Source organism: Manis pentadactyla, chromosome 3 (assembly GCF_030020395.1).
Source record: "Manis pentadactyla isolate mManPen7 chromosome 3, mManPen7.hap1, whole genome shotgun sequence".
Classification (NCBI taxonomy): domain Eukaryota; kingdom Metazoa; phylum Chordata; class Mammalia; order Pholidota; family Manidae; genus Manis; species Manis pentadactyla.
This window is the reverse complement of record NC_080021.1, coordinates 42634272-42657032: the sequence shown is the minus strand read 5'-3', so window position 1 is coordinate 42657032 and position 22761 is coordinate 42634272. Positions and strand designations below refer to the sequence as shown.

At 42.9% G+C, this 22761-nt stretch overlaps 1 long non-coding RNA gene across 1 annotated transcript in view; it reads right to left on the bottom strand.

Annotated features, from left to right (window-relative positions):
- LOC118935857 (uncharacterized) overlaps positions 1–22761 on the bottom strand; it is a 185450-nt gene that overhangs the window by 122405 nt on the left and 40284 nt on the right. Inside the window, exon 2 of the long non-coding RNA XR_008996236.1 lies at positions 6386–6469. This is a non-coding gene — a long non-coding RNA (uncharacterized LOC118935857). The remainder of the gene's footprint in view (positions 1–6385; positions 6470–22761) is intronic.

Genomic DNA, 22761 nt, shown 5'->3' with positions numbered 1-22761 from the left:
ATTAAAAACAGAAGCACCCTGTGATCTAGTAATTCCACTTTTTAGTATTCACCTAAAAAAAAACAACCACACAAATTTGTAAAGATATATGCACCCCTAGGCTTACTGCAGCATATATACAATAGCCAAGATATGGAAGCAATGTCAGTGTCCATAAATAGATGAATGGATAAGATGTGGTATATATGCACAAATGGAATATTACTTGGCCATGAAAAAGAAATGAAATCTTGCCATTTGCAACAACACAGATGGACCAGGAGATATTATGCTAATTTCAGTAAGTCAGACACAGAAAGACCAACAGCCTATGATTTCACTTACATATGGAATCTAAAACACAAAACAAATGAACAAACAAAACAGAAATAGACTTATAAATACAGAGAACCAACAAGTACTTGCCATAGGGTAGGGGTTGAGATGATGAGCAAAATAGGTAAAGGGGATCAAGAGGTATAAGCCTCCAGTTATAAAATAAATAAGTCATGGGGATGAAAAGTATAGCACAGGGAATATGGCCAGTAATATTATGATGACTTTGTATGGTGACAGATGGTGACTACACTTACTGGGATGAGCACTTACTATCCAATGTACATAAGTGTCAAATCACTATGTTGTATACCTGAAACTATTATGTCAACTAAACATCAATAAAAAAATTAAAATTTTAGAAAAAAAATCTACCCTACTATTGGTATTGAGATTCCTTAAACCTTGGCCAAGGCACAAATTTGGGGGAATAGACTGCCTCACTGATTCAGAGACCAAAATTTGCAAGATCTGGTTAGAATAGTGGGAAGAATCTAACAAGATGGAATTTCACAAGGACAGAACCCTACATTGGATTCCAAAACACCATATGGGTGAGTCCAGGTGCCTAAAAGAACACAACATAAGAAACACCCATGTCCACATGGGTACTTGAAACAATATTAATAATTATGGTATTATTAGCTACCCTTATTGAACATGTTCTAGATACCAGCATTCTACTAAGTGCTTTCCTTGTATTAACTAATTTAATCTCCATTTAAAACAAACATATAAACTTCTGAGTGTAGGGCCATTAATATTATCAATTTACAGATGAGAAACAGAGGCTGCACAAGTTCTCACAGTGATTTCCCACAATCCCCTCACTAGTAAGTGGTGGAGCCAGAATTAGAACCCATGCAACCTGATTTCAGATTCTCCTCTAGCACCCTCTGAACTTTACAAAGTTCATTAACTAACCTGGTGTAACCATAGACTGCATGCACTATAGTTTCTAGAATGAGGAAGGTGCATCCACACTGCTGTGTGCCACACCAGGCCACACCAAAGTATTACTTCATCCAGCCCAGGAGGCCATGCTTTAGAGTAAAGATACTCAAATCAGGAGCCCATTCAGAGGCAAGTAGTCAGCATGGCAAAGGAGCCTGAACCACATCCCTCAAGGGAAAATTAAAGGAGTTGGCCATAGTTCCCGGAAGAAGACACTAATAATTCTCCAAATTCCTGAAGGACTTGTTAGTGAAAAAGGGACTGAATTTATTTTCGATGGCCTTAGGGGTTGAATCTAACACCACAGGATGGGAGTTACAGGCAGACAGCCTTCAGGTCAGTGATCTATCTGCTCTGGCAAGAGCAGGAGAAACAGAGACTGCCTTCCCTGGAGCGGCTCCCACAGGCTGGACCACTACGGGGCAGAGTGTGTCATGGGGGTGCAAGCACCAGAAGTGCAGCTGGGCAAGGCCCAGCAGTGTGCCCTGCACACAATGATTCCCTTATCTTTCAGGATGGTCCACCCCAACCTCTTCTCTCAGAGATCACCCATCTGTTACTGTTCTGTATTGTCTGGGCCCTCTTCCACCCCTGCCCCTGCCCTAGCCACAGATGACCAGAACAGGGCAGATGCTGATCCAGACAAAGCCAGCAGATGCCCCTATCCTGATAATCTGGGCTGGGAATAGACAATAGTGGGCAACACCTAGGTGGCCAACCCTGCACTATGTGAGCTTGAGAGCTTCAGGGCAGCCATGCTCTGCCAAGTGGCCAGAGGGGCAGAGAAATCAGAAATCACAGCCTTACCACCCAGCCGAGGTCCTTGAGCTCAACAGACCACATGAACAAAGGAACACGACAAGATCTTCCCAGTTCCATGTGGCAGGTGCAAGCTGAGGCCAGCTGCTCCCCTGCCCCTGACTACAGGAGATATCTTTGTATCCTTTTATAAAGTAGTCCCTGGGGAGCTTCTGACATTTATTATGAAAAGAATCCTGATTAAGGTAGCGGCTGGTGAGACAGGTCCCTTCACACTAGGGCCTGTGATGGAGATCCTGTCCCAGCACAGTTTTTTTTTTTTTCTTTTTGAGGCCAGTTCCTGAACAATAGTTTATATACTGAGATAAGATCCTGAAATATTAATCTTGGGGCTTTTTCCATCTTCCCTCACTTGCTGACCTTGATGAAAACAGGAGGCCCTGAGTGGAGCAGAACTTCAAGTCTGAGTCATAAAAAAGATTAGAGAGCCCCGTCCCCTAACCAGGCACAGGCATCTAAAGGTCCTTGAGCTGCAGGGACACAAGAAAAGGAAATAGGTAATATTCAGACTCTTTACTTCCAAACTAGACTACTGGAAATCAAGAGAAATCCCTGAGTGGCCGAGAATTCAGACAGAGTTTGAGGAATGCAGACAGATGTAATACAGACAGGAAGTGCTGCAGGGGGAAGGACAACCAAGCAGTCCCCAACACCTCCAGGAGATGAGGTGAAGGTCACCAGGACTGAGAGAGGGGAGGTCATGGTGCAGCCGTGACCTCAGGAGACACTGGCTACACAAAAGAGGACAGGACCTGGTGTGAGGTATGGGAATCGCTCCAGAGAGGGAAGTCTGTGTGACAGAGGCCATGCGCACCCATCACTGTGCGCCAGGGTCTTTCTTAGACGGCAGCCTGTACTTCCCCGGCTCACCTGGCAGCCTGTGCTGCAGGAATTGTTTAGTCCCCCTCAGAAATGCCCCACACCATCCCTCCTTCTCACCTGGCCTAAATGCCCCTAATACAGGAGGTGGGCTTAGCCCTGGAGCATCCAGGGTGGTATGTGAGCAAAAGCTGCAGGACCCAGGCTGGGTGGTAAAGCTGTGAAGAGCCCCAGCTCCAGCCCCAGTACACACAGTCCAACGGGTTCCAATGACTGGAATTAAGGCCATTTGGGTCCATCTCCAGGGAAGATCACCAATGAGGGACCTTGAAGGGTGTGGGCACTGAGGAAAAGAACAACATGAAATCAACTGCCCTTTTCATGTTAATGAGTAGTGTACAAAAATCAGTCACCTTTCCCAGTTTACAGGGTAGGAATGTGGATCCATGAGAGGAAAGGAGAGAAGGAAGAGAGGACCTCAGATCTGCTTAAAGCCCACATGGTAGTAGGGGCTGTGCAGGCACGACCCTCCCAGAGCTGGTGTCCTTGGGTCACCTCAGCCCATGCTCGAATTCCTATCATTCTTGGCTCCTGCTAGAGGGCAGCCCGCACCATCACTGACGCTTCCTCCCACCACCCCCACAGTTCTCTGCAGCTCCCCTCCACCTCCTCTCCTGGCCTTTAGAACCTGCTTCCCACCACCAACGGATTCATCCCCTCACAGAATGCTCTCAGAAAATACCAAAAGACGTCACTTCCCTATTTGTTCCCTCCAACTGGGCTGCTCCTCTCCCCTTGCCCCAGGCCAGGATGTAGCGTTCAGTCCCCTGTCATCTCTAGAAGTCTTTGATTCCCTCTTCCCCTTGCAACAGCACTCTCACAGCTCACAGCACTCTCCACCCCTTCCTGTCACTGCTACGTATCACTTTCCTTGACCCCCTTTGGTCGCTTACTCAGACATCTGATTCATAATCCTTACTCTCCATCCACAGCCTGTCTACTTTTCCCAGCTTCCTGCATGGTTACATCCAAGTCCCTTGCCTCACCCCCCTGAACTCCCTCAACTTCAGCTCCCTCCACCCCTGTGCCACTTCCACAAATCCACTCCATGAGCACAGCCTGACCCAGCCGTAGCTGCCTCTCCTCCTCTTACATCTTAAACTCCATCATATAAAATCTGAATCTCTTTCCTCTTATGCAAACATCTTAAACTCCATCATGCTGCTCATGGAGGAGTGTTGGTTGGCATTATCTGGTTTGACCCTTTGACCCAGGCTCTTTGATGAAATGGTGCTTCCCCAGCTCATGGACACTGATGTGCAGTCTCTGAACCTAGATTCATTCAACAGTGGATCGACTCCCAGAGAAGGTCTTATGGGGAATTACAGTGTTTCCAACTCACCTAATGTCAGAAAGAACCATTTATCCAGAGAGGCCACCTTCAGAAGGAAGTTTGCACAGCCCTGAGAAGCTCCTTCAGTTCCTATAGTTCGCCTGAGCACAACTCATCTTGGTAATATTTTTTACAGCTAATTTTCTGTTGAATACATATCACACCCCAAATGCTGTTCACATGTATTAGTATACAGTAACTCTTTTACTCCTCATAATCATCCTCCGAGCTTAATATAACTATTATCCTGGTTTATAAATGAGGAAACTGAGCTTTAAAAAGGTTAAATAGTGTGTGCACAGCTGGTAAGTGACAGAACTGAGATTTAAACTCAGCAGCCAATTCTCAAAGCTCTACACTTGACCATGTCACTCTACTGCTGCGATGTCAAGAGATGGCATCTGGAACCACCAGGTCCCTTCAGATAATAACAGCTCAAACTTCCATCCATATCCCAGGGCAGCTCCAATGCCCTCTGCAGTTCCTGAGACTTCTCAAGGGGGCAAGGGTCTCATGTCACCTCTGACACTAACGGTATAGCTCCACTAAACTGGTCAGAATTCCCATCCTTGGCTCTTGGCTCATGGACATCAATTTATCTCCATCCTGACACTGAACCACTGGGGAAATCAGTCCGTTTCATTAACTGGCTGTTTTCAAACTGCAGGTCCCATCTGTTGTAGGATCACAAAATCAATGTAACAGATGTAATAATATAATTTTTAAAACCTTTGTTTTTTTTTAACTAACTAGAAAATATCAGAGTTTATAGGAGGAATCCTAGCAACACAAATGTTGCAACAAATCCTATGCTCTATGGCTCCCACCATGTGAGAGACCACAGTGGGCATATGCTGAATACACACAGTGGCTAGGAAAGCATCATGTGCTCTTCTGCTCATTGACGTCTCATTCTACTTCTCAGCTTGTAATGGTCAATTTGACCATTACTATAATGGGAGGGTTAATTTGGTGCTCTTTTACTCTTTAGGATAATTGCATTTCCCCTGTCAGCAAAACGATAGTCATTCAACTGAGTTTTGGCTGGTTCAGAGGTTAGCTAAACTGCTCCATAATATTGCTGCCTCAGCATCCATTCTGTGTGGCCAAGTGGCCTGCAGGGACCTTGAACTGACACTAGTCAATCCCATAAGCATTTTCCCTAGACAGCAGTCCAGAGTCACAACAAATGTAAGCTCCTGATAGGCTTTCCCTGCAGCCCTTTAGAGCAGCAGTGTCCTCTGCGTCCCTGCGCCTTCCCCACATGTACCCCTTAGGCAAGACCCCTGAAAGTACTTAAACCCTGCTCTTTTTGGTTTGTACTGAACAATCCTGAGAACCCCGAAGCATGCCACCCATGGATCCTACTAAAGGCATGTACCCCAGGTCCTACCATTCTCTCTGCCTGCACCTGGCCTTGACCTCCTGGCATGGTCCCTCAAGGTGTGCCATGTACCTCTTCTCAGACCAGTGAGTAATAAACCTCTATTTCAATTCCCTTGTGGTCTTTGTTGAACTGAACCATGGCTCCCATTGGACACCCAGGGTATCTGCTTAAAAAGTGTTAATTTAACAAAGTCACAACAGGTTACAAAATTGCAGGCTTTTTCAGAAAGAATGCTCTCAAGCCTGATGTATTTTTTTAGTTTCTCAACAATTGTTACCCTTTTATTGAAACAGTATAAATTGTCCTTAAAATGGATATTTTATTATTAGAAGATAAAAGAATAGTGAAGTGAAAAATCCAGAAGCCTGTGTGCCAATCAACTGCTGAATTTATAAGTTAAAAACTAACAATATTGAACAAAATGCTAATTCTCATTAATAGACTTGGACTTAATCTGAACTTCATTTTAAAAAGTAAAAAGTAAGTGCAAGATTTTATAATGATTATTTAACATAGGGGCTTTACCTAATGTGCAAAATTCTTTAAAAATGACAGAACCCAATGTATTTATTTTTTTTGTAATTCTACATTTTCCAAAAAAAATCCCTTAAGTTTTCAAGTACAGGGGAAAAAAAGACATAAATTACTGAGAAGCAGTTCAATGTATTGGTTATAAAGCAAATTCTGGATTTAGTTACCTGGGTTTGAATTCCAGCTCCTAGTCTTACAGGCTGTGATTCCTTAGGGAAGTCACTTTACATCTCTGTGCCTCAAGTCCTTATCTGTAAAATAAAAATAATCGTAATTATCAAGGGAAACAAAAGCAAAAATGAACAAGTGGGACTACATCAGACTAAAAAGCTTCTGTACAACAAAGGACACCATCAGTAGAACAAAAAGCATCCTACAGTATGGGAGAATATATTCATAAATGACATATCCCATAAGGGGTTAACATCCAAAATATATAAAGAGCTAACATGCCTCAACACTGAAAAAGCAAATAACCCAATTAAAAAATGGGCAGAGGATCTGAACAGACACTTCTCCAAAGAAGAAATTCAGATGCCCAATATGCACATGAAAAGATGCTCCATATCACTAATCATCAGGGAAATGAAAATTAAAACCACAATGAGGTATCACACCAGTTAGGATGGCCAACATACAAAAGACAAGCAACAACAAATGCTGGCATGGATGGGGAGAAAGGGGAACCCTCCTACACTGCTGGTGGGAATGTAAATTAGTTCAACCATTGTGGAAAGCAGTATGGAGGTTCCTCAAAAAACTAAAAATAGAAATACAATTTGACCCAGGAATTCCACTCCTAGAAATTTACCCAAAGGAAACAAGATCTCAGATTCAAAAAGACATATGCACCCCTATGTTTTATCGCAGCCCTATTTACAATAGCCAAAATATGGAAGCAACCTAAGTGTCCATCAGTAGATGAGTGGATAAAGAAGATGTGGTACATATACACAATGGAATATTATTCAACCATAAGTAGAAAACAAATCCTACCATTTGCAACAACATGGATGGAGCTAGAGGTATTATGCTCAGTGAAATAAGCCAGGCAGAGAAAGACAAGCACCAAATGATTTCCCTCATTTGTGGAGTATGACAATGAAGCAAAACTGAAGGAACAAAACAGCAGCAGACTCACAGACTCCAAGAAGGGACTAGCAGTTACCAAAGGGGAGGGGTTAGGGAGGGTGGGTGGGGTGGGAGGGAGAAGGAATTGAGGGGTATTATGATTGGTACACATGGTGTAGGTGGGGGGGGGGTCACCGGGAAGACAGTGTAGCACAGAGAAGACAAGTAGTGACTCTGTGGCATCTTACTAGGCTGAAGGACAGTGACTGCAATGGGGTATGTGGTGGGGACTTGATAACAGGGGAGAATGTAGTAACCACAATGTTGCTCATGTGAAACCTCAGCATAAGATTGTATCTCAATGATACTTTAATAAAAATAATAATTATAATAATAGTAACTAGTCATTGTCCCAGTTGTAAAGATAATACATGTAAAGTTCTTAGAAAAGGGTTTACCCATAGGGAGCCCCACACAGGTGTTAGGTTTGGGTATTTTTAGTCATTCTACAGCAGTTAATAAGAAAACCTTACTCTCTTATATAATGACATATTGAACAGCAAAAGAGAAAATTGAATAAATAGCTCCTAAAAATGTTATCCTTTCAGCACACATGGATATGGTGCATGTAACTTTTAATACTAAATCAGCAGATAAAATTTAAAGTCTTCCTCTTTGTGAAAACATGGTACCCTTGTACAGAAGACAAAGACTAGTACAGATTTTGTTATTTAACTTGAGGGCACTGATATTGTATGAGTAACAGTCATTTTCATTTATGCCAGATATGTGTGGTGAGATAATTCATGGATAATCTATTATATAGTTTAAACTGAATCTCACACAACTGAATTAAATACAATAACAAAGTCAGAAACATGCATTACTGATCAATATGAGTAGAGCTCATAAAGAGATTAAAAGGCACAGGACAATGAATATAGCTAGAAAACACAATGGAGTTAGAAAATGGTTAGAGGCTATTAATAACAGCACTGTTTGGAACCTGGTTTACATGTCTAGGGGTTTGGGCATCTTAAAGATATTCTGCCAAATCTCATGGACAAATTGAAAAAAGCAGGCTAAGCTGTGAATTTTCTTAAAGGAACATCACTGAATAGCTGACTTTGGGGAATATTTTATTCAGAGAGTAGAGCTAATTGTATCCACCTACTGAATCATCCCAAAGTTTATTGGTTGTTACAAGATAAAATGTTAAGCAGGCTATATGAACTCCAGAATGAGATTCACATTTTTCTAATTGAGCAGCAGTATCATTTGGCAATTTTTCAAGGATGATATTTGTTAATAAAATTGGAATATTTTGATGATATTTACAGTATTCTTAATGAACTAAATTTGAAACCATAGAGGAAAATTAACAAGCTACTCAACATGTCCAGTGGTTTCAAAAGATTTTATTTGCCTCTTAATACCCAAATAATTACCTTATTTAGTAAATGTTCCCAATACTGTTACAATATATCAAAGAGAACATAGTCCAAATGAGATAGAATTATTGTTACAACTCCCTTTTGCTCCAAACTTTTAATTTTTAACTTTTCAAAAAAAAAATTGAAACATTAAATAAAAATGCTTGCATTACAAATTCATTTACTTTTCCAAACCCTGATTCAACAATGGAGCTTAACTTCATGTTGTCCAGAGAATAGAATAAATTATTGCAGCTTAATCATCCACACTGAAAAATGATTATAAGACTTAATGTTTATGTTCATCACTTTTGATTAAAATTGAATAAGAATTTCTCAAGTTAAATAGGAAAATTGTATTGCTAATATTATCATTCACAGTAATTAATTTGGGAGAACTAAATTTTCAACATTGACCACATTAAAAACAAAGAAAAATGGTGATCAACAGTTCACCAGATACCCTTGAAATATGGTACACATCTTAGTATGAATTTATGAACATACAGCTATCTCATCATATCATCTTTATTTATTTGAATTTATAAAATTTTTTCATTCAATATTGTTTCTATCCATTTAAGAATTAATAGCACCATATTTGATATTGAACTTTGTGTTTTTACTTTATCATACAAAGTAAGAATAAGCATTGTTTCATGGAGTAAAATGTCAGTGTGTGTATGGCACTGGGCTGAGTGAAGATGCATACCAAAAAGATAACTCTAGTCAACGCTCTCTCCCCTGCTCAACTGTCCAGGAAACAAAGTTGTTGACATCAAAACATGCAGGGAGGCGGCAGAGCCTGAGGAGGAGTTCCATGAGCACACCCACTATCAACTTGGAACTGAAATTTAATTGCCCTTGTTCTTAAACCCTTCTAACCATCTTGGATCCCTTTTACACCCAGTCCCCAGCCATGTGCTTGCTCCTCTCTTCCCTTTTCTATCCCTCCCTGTCACCATCTGCCAACCCACCTTCCCAAGTGCCCCCAGAAACTCCAAATTCATTTCACTCTAGTAAACTCAGTCTTCCAACTGTCCTCAGCAACCCCACATCCCCCTTGGCAGATCCAAAGCCACCCAAGGTCTCAGCTGAATAAATGTGGGCCCACTTCACTCTACAGACAGCTCCTCTTTTACATTCTCAGACCCCGAACCCACTGACCCACCCCATCGTCCTTCATCCCTGGGATTCCGGAAGCATCTCTTCACACGTAAATCTTCCCAAGGCTCTCACATCCTCAGGCCTACCTGGCTCATGTTCTCCTTCCAGCCTTGTCTCCCTCTCCTTTCTTACCAGGCCTTGCTACAACATCCTTTTGCAATCATCAATCTCTTGTGAACAAATACACCTACAGTCAGGACTACTGTGAGAAATCTTCCTTCTTCCACTGAGATCAGAAACTCTCTCCCTTGGGGGCTGTTTCTTCCTTGACCTCCCCTAAAAATGGCTCTGTAAGTCACACTTACTGAGCACTTGACTCTCACTGTAGGCCAAGTGCTTTACATAAATTATCCTCACAACAGCCCAGCAAGGCAGATTTGATTAGTTCCTGCATTTTACTGGCAAGACAAATAAGATTCATAGAGACTAAGTAATTTTCCCATTCATGCAGCTTTAAGTGGGGCAGCTTGAATTTGATAAAGCCATTGCCACCAATGACAACCGTGCTTTCCACTCTTCACCACCCCTCTGCTGTGTTAAAGATTGTGCCTTCCACTCAAACCACACCCTAGTAGAAGTAAAGCAAAGCAGGAAAAAGATAGAAATCTAACCTAAGAAGTCTTGAACTCCAGGAAGACAGGGACTTTGCTTATTCACCACTGTATCTCTAGAACCTTGAATCCTGAATGCAGCACATATGAGGGTGTGGGTAAAATTGTAATATTTCCAGAATCTCTCACCTGGCTTTAGTGCATCTGCATATCAATCCGTGTTTCCTAGGGGTGGAGAAAGGTAATCAATCTCCATATCAATAGGTATTTCAAGGGGTGGAGAGAAGTGGTCCATCTACACATCAATAGGTAATTCCAAGGGCATTCAAGGGTTTATCTGGAAAGAGAGGTTGGGTGGAGCTCTCTTCTGCTGCAGCCTGGTCAAGAGAGAGAGAGAGACAGGATGACTGCTTATAAGAAATAAACGAGTTTCTTAACTTTATTTCTCCCTTTGCCTGATTTCGTTTTCAGAGGTGTTTTGACCCAGGATTTTCCACCCTCCCACCCCCACCACAGAGTTACAGAGGAACTAAGTTAATTGTGGACTAAATGGATCAATGAAATTTGAATTCAAACTACCAGTTAATTTCTCAGCAATAAAAGCAACAGGAAGGGTGTCTGTATATAGTTCCCATGCTCATCCATTACCTGATTTAAGACTTGCAACAGCCCCAGAAGTTTAGGGTTATTATCATCCCTATTTAATAAGCACCCACTGTCTTAGATCTGGCTGCTTTAACAGAATACCATAGACTGGATGGCCTAAACAACAGACATTTATTTCTCATGGCTATGAAGGCTGAAAAATCCAAGAACAAAGTGTTGGCAGATGGATTTCCTAGCAAAGACTTTCCTCCTGGCATACAGCCTGCCTACTTCATGCTGTGGCCTTACATGGTACAGAGAGAAAGAAGTAAGCTCTCTGACATCTCTTTCCACAATGGCACTAATCTCATCATGAGGGGCCCACCCTCATAACCTCATCTAAACCTGATTACTTCCCCAAATACTATCATACTGAAGGTTAGGGCTTCAACATACGAGTTTTCAAGGGACACAAACATTCAGTCCATAATGCCCACTATGTACAAATACTAGGATATAACCTAGTGACATGAAAAAGTATGGCCACACTACCCATTCACTTAGCAAGTATTTATTTATTGAGTACCTGCTTTATGTCTAGATGCTGGGAACTCAACAGTAAACTAGACAAAGTCCCTCCTTTCATGAAGTTTAAAAAGTAGTGAAGAAGGCAGAAAACAAATAAAATATATTTATAATACAGTGCAAAGAGGAGATAAGTAGTATTAAAATACCAACGAAGGAGAGAGGGGAGACTTACTCAGTCTAGGATGGTAATATTTGAGTAAAGCCTAGAATGATGTGAACAGCCAGGGAAGCCAAGCACATACCCAGATGACAGGTTTGAGACAGAGCAGAGCTGTTCACAGACACAGACAGGCATGTAGTTGGCTTGCCTAAAGAACAGCCACAGGGAAGGATGGCTGAAGTGCAACCCAGTGGAGGGAAAGTGTAGCCCAGTGGAGGGAAAAAGTTCTAACAGCCCTACCCACTAGCCCACAGCATGACTTGGTGCAAACCAAAAAACACTTTATTATCAATTACCAAAAAATTATGCCAATAAATACACAAATCTATGATTATTGCCAACACCAAAGATAACCCCTGGAGTTATACAAAGCATAATTTGCACAACAGCACAAATTATGGACAAGTGTGGCCCTGGGCAGGAAATAAGATTGAGGAGAGCTCCAGGTGACTGCTATCAATTTGAGAATTATCAGCCTACAGATGATCTTGAAGGCCATGGGCTGGGTGAAGTAAGCTGGGAAATGACTGTGTGGCTAAAGAAGAGAAGAGGTTCAAGACAGAGCCAAACACAGTCCTACATCTAGAGGTCCAGAAGAGAAGGATCTGGCAAATAAAACTGGGAAGGAATGGGCAGTGCAGAAACGGGAAGAAGGGCAAGCAGAAGAGTGAAGTATTCCACAAGCCAAGTGGAGGGCACCACAGCAAGGAAGCAGTGTCACATCAAATGACACTCATAAGTTGAGATAAGAAGGGAGAATTTTCAGCTGGACTCATCAGTATAGACACAGAGCTTTGGTGGAGTACTGAGGACCCAAATCTGATGGAGTAGATTGAAGAGAGAACAAAAAGTGAGGAAATAGACACAGCTCTTTAAAGGAGTTTGGCTATAAAGGGGAGCACAAAACAAGCAGGATCGTGGGTTATAACAGAAGGTACTGCGGTATGTTTCAATGCTCAACAGAATGACATAGAGATGAAGAGATGGTGAAGCAGAAGGACCAGAGCCCAGAGGCAGGTGGAGGGGACGAGATCTAGCACACAGGTGAAGGCCAGCCTCAGGTAGGGCTGAGTAATCCTTGCTCAAGTCACAGAGGAGTGCAGAGCTCAGGGCACAGATGCGGTTGGAACCATAGGTCTGGTAGTTAAAAGCCACTGGAGTCCCCTTTCAATAGCTTTCATTTTCTCAGTGCAGGAAGAAGCCAGGCCATGAGTGGTGGGGAGAGAGCACTGGTAGTCCAAGTAGGGTGAGGAGAGGAGTGAAACAGTCAGTCCTCTCAGAGGGAGGTGACCAGAGCAGCTCTGCCAGGTAGGCCTGACTGCCTACTTAAGGTCCATGGCCATGAATTTAAAGTAAGGCCAGTCACAGAGCTGTGTGCTCTTTGCAAGCCACATTCACTTGACTGGTACAGATGTAGAATAGTCAAAGAGTTGGATTTAACCAGGGTTGGAGTTTTGCCAACAAGTACAAAAAAAGGAGAGATGAACAAAGGAGTTGAGTGGCATGTAAGAAAATGTGTGCAAGCCAGACCAAGAAATCTCAGCTGGGTAAGAAGGGATGAGATGGCAAAGAAAGGAATAAGGAGTAAGATGGATTGGGGATCTGAGAGGGGCCAAAGAATTATTGGGGTTGGGTCACTGGAGCTAACAGACTAGAATAGAAGGAGATGATGGTCAGAAGGCACTTGAAGTGAAGCCAAGACTTTGAGGTGGGGTGGGAATGGGTGATCCAAAGTCTAGGCCAAGGGAATAAAAAGCCGACATGGGACACAGGGTGAAAGCCTGGCAACCGAGAGTACAAGGGTTGGGAGAATCTTCTCTGTGGATATTCAGATTCCTGAAAGTAATGACAAAAGCCGTGGTGGAAACACTGAAACCCAAGTGCTAAAATTACCCAACAACCAATGGAGGAGGAGGAAGATAAATGACACAACGGGAGGAGGAGGACATGGTAGAGCCCCACGGCATGTGTGTCAAATGTGCGGGAATACTCAGGAGACAGGGAAGAATGATGGACTGGAAGCAGCAGGAGGAGCAAGGGGGAGACTTCACCTGCCTCCGGGCCCAGGGGGTGAGGAGGGAACCAAGGGAGGAAGGACCACTTGATAGGGGTTTAGCGGATCTCAGTTGGGGCTGCAAGAAGACGAAGGGAAAGTTCAGAAAATAATCTGAGGCTCTAGGGGAGTTTGCTAATGACAGACCATGAGTCCAGCAGGCATGGTGGGAGGGTCTGGAGAGCTGGGGAGGGTCCCAGTTCAAGCGAGAAGAGTGACTATAATGGCCACAAGAGGGAGCATGAGGCAGAGCGGCCTAGAATGTTGGGTTTCTCTTGGTCCCAAGGCAAAGTGGCCACACCGGGGAAAGGGCACAAGGGTGGGGGGAATGAGCCCTAAAGGAAGAGTCTGTAACTGTGCCTCTCTGGGGACTGACCTCTGAGTGCTGAGCTGGGGAGTGTTGAGAGAAAGGAAGTAAGGGTTCCTCCAGAAGCACAAGTTGAAGCCAAAGTGTTTCATTTCTGATTGGAATTATTCAGGAAGCTTCCTTATTCTCAGTTTCTCTTCGCCGACAGGGTCCTGACTTCCTGGCCCGGCTAAGCCAGTGTGAGCCTCTGACACTCTGCTACCCAGATCACCTTTCAAACCTGAGTTCATTTCTGCACCCATGAGATACACCTCTTTCAATCCACCTAGAATAAACAGACTGTGGAAATAAATATTTTGGGAACTATTTTGGTTGTGTTCTGCCTTGTCCAACACGGAGGGCTTTTTATAGCATGAGCAGTAAATAAAACTACCTGATCTTTATTTTCAGTGAAAACACTCAGAGGCCACTCAACAGTAGACAAACACATGGGAAAGAAAACACGAACTGGGGAAATATAACCTAAACCAGAGGCCACGGTGTCCATCTTTTTCTTTTCCTGCCACGGCCCTCCTCTCACACACCCACTGCAGACGCCACTATTGACAGGAGTGCTTCTGCTAAGCCCAGATGCTCTCTCAGTCTCTTTCTCAATACAACGTCCCGCGAAGCCACGACCAATAGTTCAACACTGGCACAAAGGATTTCTGTCAGTCAGCGTTAGATAAGTCTTGGGTTCCATCTCCAATATTATTTGATTCTGAGGTTTCCTTTACTCCTGAGAAGTGAAAAATGGTGATGGAGCTCACAAGTTGACTCGTGGACTATCTGATATGACTTGGAGCTACTTCTTCCTGCTTCCTTGCTGAGACTCAAACATGCTGCAGTGATAATACTGATGAATTAACCCACATTTCAGTAACCAGTCTGTTCTGATCCAGACATTTGGACAATAAATTGTGTTCTATCTTCTGGGACTGAAGATCATCTTAATAAACCAAATCCATTATAGGCCTCCTAGATGTTATGACACAGAAATTGGCTGTTTGGCAGAAAATCTTATTGAGTAACAATGGGAAAAATACTAATTAACATGGTTGCATCTAAGTATGTTTGCAGTTACTTAGTGTAACAGAACTTTTAAGCTTGAAATATCATTCCTTAACTTTTTTTGCTTTGTTTATTTGTTTTTGGAGGGGAGGTATAGACTATAAATGAATTTACAATTAAGCACATGAATAAAGAAAAGGTTTTACCTTCTGTCTCAACATCACATTTTATCTTTCAATGTTCCTGTGGCATAAATATGAAGAAAATATGCCCATAACAATGAATTATAATAAACAGCAGAATTGTATATGTGCAAATTAATAAATCATACTTTCTGAAGCAATTTCTAAGCCATCCCCCATAACACCCCATAACTTATGACTATAGCTTTTAAGTTGTTGAGTGATGAAAACTGTTGGTTTCCTCACTTTTAAAAGTCTGCAACCCTTCTAGGGCAGAAATTTCAAGAGCCAAGATTCTAAATGTCCAAGTTTCAGAGGCACCCAAGGCTATAACTTCAGACCCAGTCTTTTCCAGGCTTGATTTACTTCAAGGAAATAAAAACAGAACCAGCCAATACCTTCCCACTATGGTACACCAATAAAGTATTAAAATCACCCAAATATACTTAAGACAGTGGTTCTCAACTTTGGCTGCACTTAGAATTACCTGAGAAAATTTTAAACGTATTGTGTGTAGGTCCCCACAATAGAGATTCAGGTGTAATTGGTCTTGAGGTTCAGCCTGTACATCCAGAATTTTAAAGTCTCCACCAGTGACTCTAAGAGTACCCAAGAAACTCAGGAAAACACCTCACCTTCGTAAGAGGTGGGACTACACGAACGAGACAGGCATTGTCCCCTCGTGTTTGGCTATCCGTGCCCAGTGTTATTTGCTGAACTAAGAGTCAGGAACCAGGTGGTAAGGAACCCTGGGAGAAAGAATTTAAAACAAACCCAGCACAATGAACTAAAACTACAAAAGCTAACTTAGCATTTCAGAGAGACAAACCCTTTCCACCCTTTGCTGGGATGTTCTGGCAGGAAGCCATGGTGCTGGGTTATAGAACTTGGGGACTAAGCTTCAGGAGCAGCAATATTTGGATCCAGAAGGGTTAGAAATCCTTAAAGGAAGAGAGAACTCTATTCATCTACTCCTCACTCTGCTAAAGAGGAATCCAAATGGAAGACAGACAGATTCCTGTAGTGAGAGAGGAGGCTGCAATGAGAGCAATGGGAAAATCTGGGAACTGGTGTCCAGCATGTTTGTTTATATTTTGCCCCTGAACAGGGAGAACTTTGAGTGTCTCCTCTGCTCAAAGAGACTGTTTTCCACATGTCCCAACACTGAGTAAAAGGAAAAAGTAAAAACAAAATGGAATTTTAAGAAATATGGGCCATAAAGCCCTATTGGTCAAACACCCCTTTGCCTAGTGCCAGACATTTTCCTTTCATGTAGTCATAGCAGCTTAGAATGAAAAACACTGACCTATAAAGATCACTTTATGGTTAACAGTCCCAAAGGCAACCTCATTGGAATAATTTTGCCATCATCTGGGAGCTGTGTTTTCCAGCCCAGCACTAGGTTAATTCAAAATAAATGACCACTTCAGTGTATCTGTGCCATATATTACAGGGAGTAATTTCAAAGGAAAGGTAGCTGCTTAACGGAGCAGTGAAACATACTGAGCGGACACCTGTTTTACACAGAAATTCTGGGCTTTATATAAATGTATCATTAAGCCGCAAATATTTGTTGGGAGCTAAGTTTTTGGTCTATAAGCAATCCTAGCTTGTGAAAGCCTTCGAGAGTTTTCTTGATTTGAAAATATATTTAATGACCTGTAAAGGGCAAAAGAAAAATGCCAATAATAATTCCCATTTCAACATGGGGAAATAAGGACATCATTAGGCTTTGTGTTTATTTAGACGTTTTCTCCAAGGAGGTTGAATGATTCTACAGCAACATAGAGAATCTCCTTGGAACTAGTCATGCCCTAAGTTAGCTCTTGAATACACAGTGGGGTAGGAGGCGATTTCTCTGTGTGTTTACACATCTCTTCTCCTGACTCTTTACTCATTTTTTCTCTTTTCCTATTTTTCTGACGACATCTGTGAGATCCCAGTTTTAGCTAGATATGGCAAAGATGAGATTTCTTTACTATTTTCTCTAAATTGATTCTTTTTCATGTAATAAATATGCATTAACTGTCATTACTGTCAGAGAAAATTCCAGAATAATCTTTAAGTTCATACACTCACTTTGAAACTGCATACAACCCAAAGATTCCATTATTGCATCTGATTCTGACCCCTGATTCTAGGGCCCTGAGAATGATGAGATTTTCAAAGCACCAGTTTTGCCATTTACTCTACAAGGCCACATCTCTCGGGCAATCTAGTTTGGTCTAGTGCAACTCAATGCAATAAGATATTTCATTGTCTTCCCTTATTTGGTTTGTCACTAACTTTTTTCATTTCTTTCTCTGTGACATTAACAAAATCTGTCCTTGCTCTCACATTCAATTCTACACCCATTTGGGAAGGCAAATAGACTTATACCTACCTAGACATATGAGAAAGAATAGTCAATAATTTGATGACCTCAAACGAATATTCTCTAAATACTTGTTCAACATTTATTTAATGGAAGGAAAGAGAAATTCATTGTCTATTAATAAAACTGTATACTTTCATATGTTCAAAAATGAAGGATTAATTACTATGGTCTTCGGAACCTGAAAATGCCTCAGAAGCAAATTGAACCATGTCAAGATGTAGAGAATAAAATATATCACTCTATTACTTATTCCCAATAAACAGTACCGTATCATGTATTACTGAGTTTCAAAATAATCCATCCACTGCAAACTGTCAACAGGAGCTAGTCTCAAGGTGACTGCTACAGACAGCTAGAACATGCAACTTGCTCATGCGTGTTGCAAAGATATTCAAAGAGGCAGTGAAGAATGAGTCGTGAATTTCTACTCCAGCTCTTGCCTATTCTAGTGGGAATGGAATCAATTTACATTCAGCCAGTTACAGAAGGCATATATGGAAACCTAGTTATTCTGCACCAACCATATTTCCAGAACATTCTCATTTACAGATTGGCACCTGGGCAGCTTCCCAGTCAACAAGTCCCTAAGTCTAGCTCTGCCCTCAGTCCAACGTGTCTGTTCATCAAACATCCCAACTGTTATTGATTTCTCATCTTTCCCTTCCATTAGTTAACGGCAGTTTCTACCTTCATTTCCTCTCCCTTCAAAGAAATTCCAACTAATCTGGAATCACCTTGGGCTGACTGTCACTCAGTCTGAAATCCAAAATGTGTTCCATACAGTTTGTGAGAAAGGAGGTGACGAAGACAACCAGCTCAGCGGCTCGTGCCCCTGTGGCACGTCTGCAGATGTGTACACAGCCTCGGGGCTCAGAGCCACAGGAAACAAACCAGCAACCGCCGAAAGTCCTTTGCTGGCTCCACAGCGCCACCTCCAGGGCATAATGGGCAGTTTCGCCACTGCCAGGAATCTTTTTCAACAGAAGCAGGTGCGGGCTTAAAGCCTTACACTCCAAAGTGAAAAGAGGGCGAATGAAGCTGGTGAGATAATTTCGTGCATCATATGTGTATCTTAGGGGGAGAAGAAATGAGCTCCTCCCTTTAGGAAGGTAAATCCATGAAGGGCCTGTCTGTGATGAACCGACTTAGAAACAGGTCACTTGCCTCAGAAACACAGGCGAAGATTGTGCTGCATGAATCCCCCAGAGCACACATACTGGCCAGAACAATGTGAGAGACTGAAACCAGTTCCTGCCTCTGAAAGCTGACTGACCGCCCATGGGCCCCCTGCTCAGCCTCCTTGAGCCTGCATCCTCATTTCCAACCTAGGAAGAAACAGCTTGATCAATCTCCCAAATCTGTGCTTTGAGATGCTTGGAAAAAAAGATACATGTTGTAAACCAACACTGTTCCATGACCTGCCACATTTCAAATGGACCATCACTATGTGAATAAATTAATTCTCTTTTAATCTGATTATTCTGACGAAAATATTGCATACTTAATGCAAAGAGAAACAAAGCTGGCAGCTCTACCGAAAAGAAAAACAGTTTTTACAATTATCAGAACACCTCTGTGGGAGAACAGTGATAAAGGCGTGAACTTTCTTCTTTGTGTACTTAAAATCTCTACCCAATTCATTATCATCTCCCTTGTTAAGGGAACTTCTGAAACTGCTCAAATATGAATCTGGTAAAGAATCATTTCTCCATCGGCATCTCCTTCTTCCCAATTTACTCAGACATTGGCCTCACTGCCCACCACATCTCTTCTCTGCTGTTGGGACACCTCTTCTTCTCTGGAGAGCCCCCCACTTCCCCACCTCTGAGGTTTAGGGAAGCACAGACAGCCATGCAAAGTGGCTCCATCAGGCTAAGCCTCTCTCTGCCCACCTCCCACCCAGCTGCTTTTATCATCCCCAAGGAAGGAAGATTTTCTGGCATAATTAGTCCAACCCAAAGACATTCACCGGGCCATGTTTATTAGTAGGGGGCTGGGAGGTGGAGAACATTTACTGTGCCTTAAAAACAAGAGTTCTTAGCCCTCATTCCCTCTCTCTTGTAGGCCCTGCTTTTTGCCTTGATATGCTCATGGGGCCCAGGCAGGGGCTAGCCCCTCAGGGCACACCAGCCATCCTCACTCTCTCCGAGGCAAAGAAACTGAGTACATAAGGAGACCCCAGGTACCGATGGAGGCCCTGGACTCCTACTTTCACTGTGTGTGTCCCCATGCCTATCAAACCCCCAACTGCTTGCCCCTAGACAGAGATCAGGGCCAACCTGCACCTGTCTCTCTGTGGAGAAGCAGGTTAGCAGAGTAATTATAAGATTAGGTCTTGGGCCTGGACTGCCTGGATCTGCCATTTGCTAGTTTTGTGACCTTCTCGACGTATTCCTTGTGCCTCAGTTTCCTCATGTGAAAGATGGGCAGTTGAATCTTGTCTCCACTTCACCTACAACAGTGCCTGGCACATACTAAGTTTTCCATAAATGTGAGCTCCTGTTATTATTAGTAGACTCATGATTCTCTCTAAGTCAATGTGGTGGGATAGGAAGATGGCCCAAGGTCCCTAAGAGCAGCCTCCTCCCCTCTTTCCCATCATACCCCTGCATGCAGCTGGGTGATGGGAGCCAGGACCTGCTCTCTGGCCAATTCACAGCCCCTCTCTCCCCTAAATGCACTTCCTCCATGCAGCAGCCAGGCTCCGAATTTGGGCTAAATAGAAAACAGCACGTATGCCCCATGCCAAAACAGCATGATCTTACCCAGACTCTACTAAGCTTCCTCTGGGTGTAATGATAAAGAAGTTTTGTATTCTCAATTCACCCATTGTTCTCCCAGAAACTCTGGGTGTGAGAGGCAGAGACTAATTGGAAGCCAGAATTGGGCATCCCTGGGTCCTGGTCATAAAATCATCAAAAGAGGAATAAATCCACAGCTTTGTCTACCATGGGCCAGGCGCAGTGAGCCTTTCTACATACTGGGGAGGTTTTGGTTTTCTACATAACTCGGAGGAGGTTCTTATCTAACAAGTAAGATTATTCCTCCACAGAGTAGTTCTCTAACTTCAGCAAGAATCAGAGTCCCCTGGAACACTTGTTGAAACACAGATAGCTGGGCCCCAACCTCATCGTTTAGGATTCCGCAGGTCTAGGACCTGAGAATTTGCATTTCTAACCAGCTTCCAGATGCTGGTCATGCTGCTGGTCAGAACCATCTCTCTGCAGTCATACAGGCAGGCCCAGATAGCTTGACTGTGCTTCAGATATCTATGCAGTACAACTGCCCCACCCCCCAGAATACCTGGGAGCAGGGATAAGTGCCCTGAAATTAACCAGAGACTAAGGAATAGTTCCTGGAGGAAGTGGCCTGTACAAGGTCCTGAAGCATAAGTGGGATTGTCCAACCTTGAGTGGCCTCTGAATCTGGTGCTCAGGTGGGTGGTCTGAGCTAGAATGCAGGCTAAGGGTCACTGATCATCAGAATCACTTGGAATATGGGAACACACAGTTCACTTGCCTTTAAGAAAGCTCAAGTCCAGTGCTGGTTGTGCCATAATGGGACCCGGAAAAAGCAGAAGGGAGCTTAGCTGCTCCTGGTTGTGTTGAGCCTTCTTGGATCCAGGGGCCCCTGATCTATAAAAGCCATGGCTAAACCTGCAAACAAACCAGTAAACAGCTCAAGGATAGATGAGGCAACCATATAGAGAAACGGATCAGGGAAAAGGGGGGGGGGATAACTAGAAAGAGAAAGTTTTACAGCATTGTAAGAGAAGTTGTAAGAGAAAAGGTGGGAATTGCAGTAGACCTGACATGTGAGGTGATATAGTTTAGAGGCAAGAGTATAGGCTTTAGGATAACAGAGATCTGAGTTCAAGTACTCAGAGCAATTGGAATAGAGTTGGTGCACAGTAATAGTTGTTGAAATGATACATGAAAATACTTTCACATCCTATGAATTCTGTGGTCAGCAAGAATCCAGGAAACACAAGCCAACAGACTATACACCCACATGCTGGGAGTTCTCTTGGAATGAAGATAATAATGTATCCTTTTAGGAGGGTGAAAGATAGCCCCTAGGAAAGGAGTCTTTGATAAGCTTTTTGACTTCAAGCTCTGGACCCTTTAGTGCTTTGCACCCTTAGCAACCTTCTGTGCTTCTCAAATGACTTATAGGAAAGAACTAGTGATTTGTTTTACTTACATTATTTATTTTACTTTAATATTATTTATTTCTAGATCCATATGTGGTCTGTAGATTATCTACAGTTTATCACATGAGGACAGTCGAACTAGTCTATACCTTGGTCAATTTGCTGAACCCACTGATCACATATACTTGGATGTTATGGCAATGTCACATTGGCGAACGCTTCTTGACATCATATTTTGGAGAAAACAAGATTCTACACAACTTCCTTTTGATATCAAAAGCAAAATTTTGAGGTCTCCCTGTGGAGTTTTACTTCGAACCACAGGAAGATAGACTCCACTCTGAGTAGTAGACAGGCTTCTAGTGTACAGAGGGAAAAAAGAATATAGAGAAACAAGAAGTCAGACACATCCTGGGCATTCTCTCCCTCTTACCACCACTCTCATCATCATATCCATAACCCCCAGGCAAAAATTGTGGGGCAGGAAGGCAGGATTGTTGATGGCAGTAGAAACATCCAGACACATATGGAGAAAGCAGAGCACTAAGATCAGTGGCCAGCATCCTCAGCATAGTGGGGAGGGACTGCGAGTTCTCAGAGCAGTCCCACATCCAGCAGGGTGCCACATCTATTTTGGCACAGGTGCCATATCCAGTTTGGCACAATTGCAAGCATGTACCTTGGCAGGGGGAGGAGTAGGTGTGTCATCTGGAGAAGAGGTCAACTGGAGGCCCCTGACCTGACTCCCTTTTTCTTCCCATTTGTGGCTCCATTTTGTACCACAATGGGATTCACGTATATGGCCACAGAACTGCCCCCCTTAAACTGTTGCCCTTGGCCATCCTTGGGCCCAAGTACATACACAC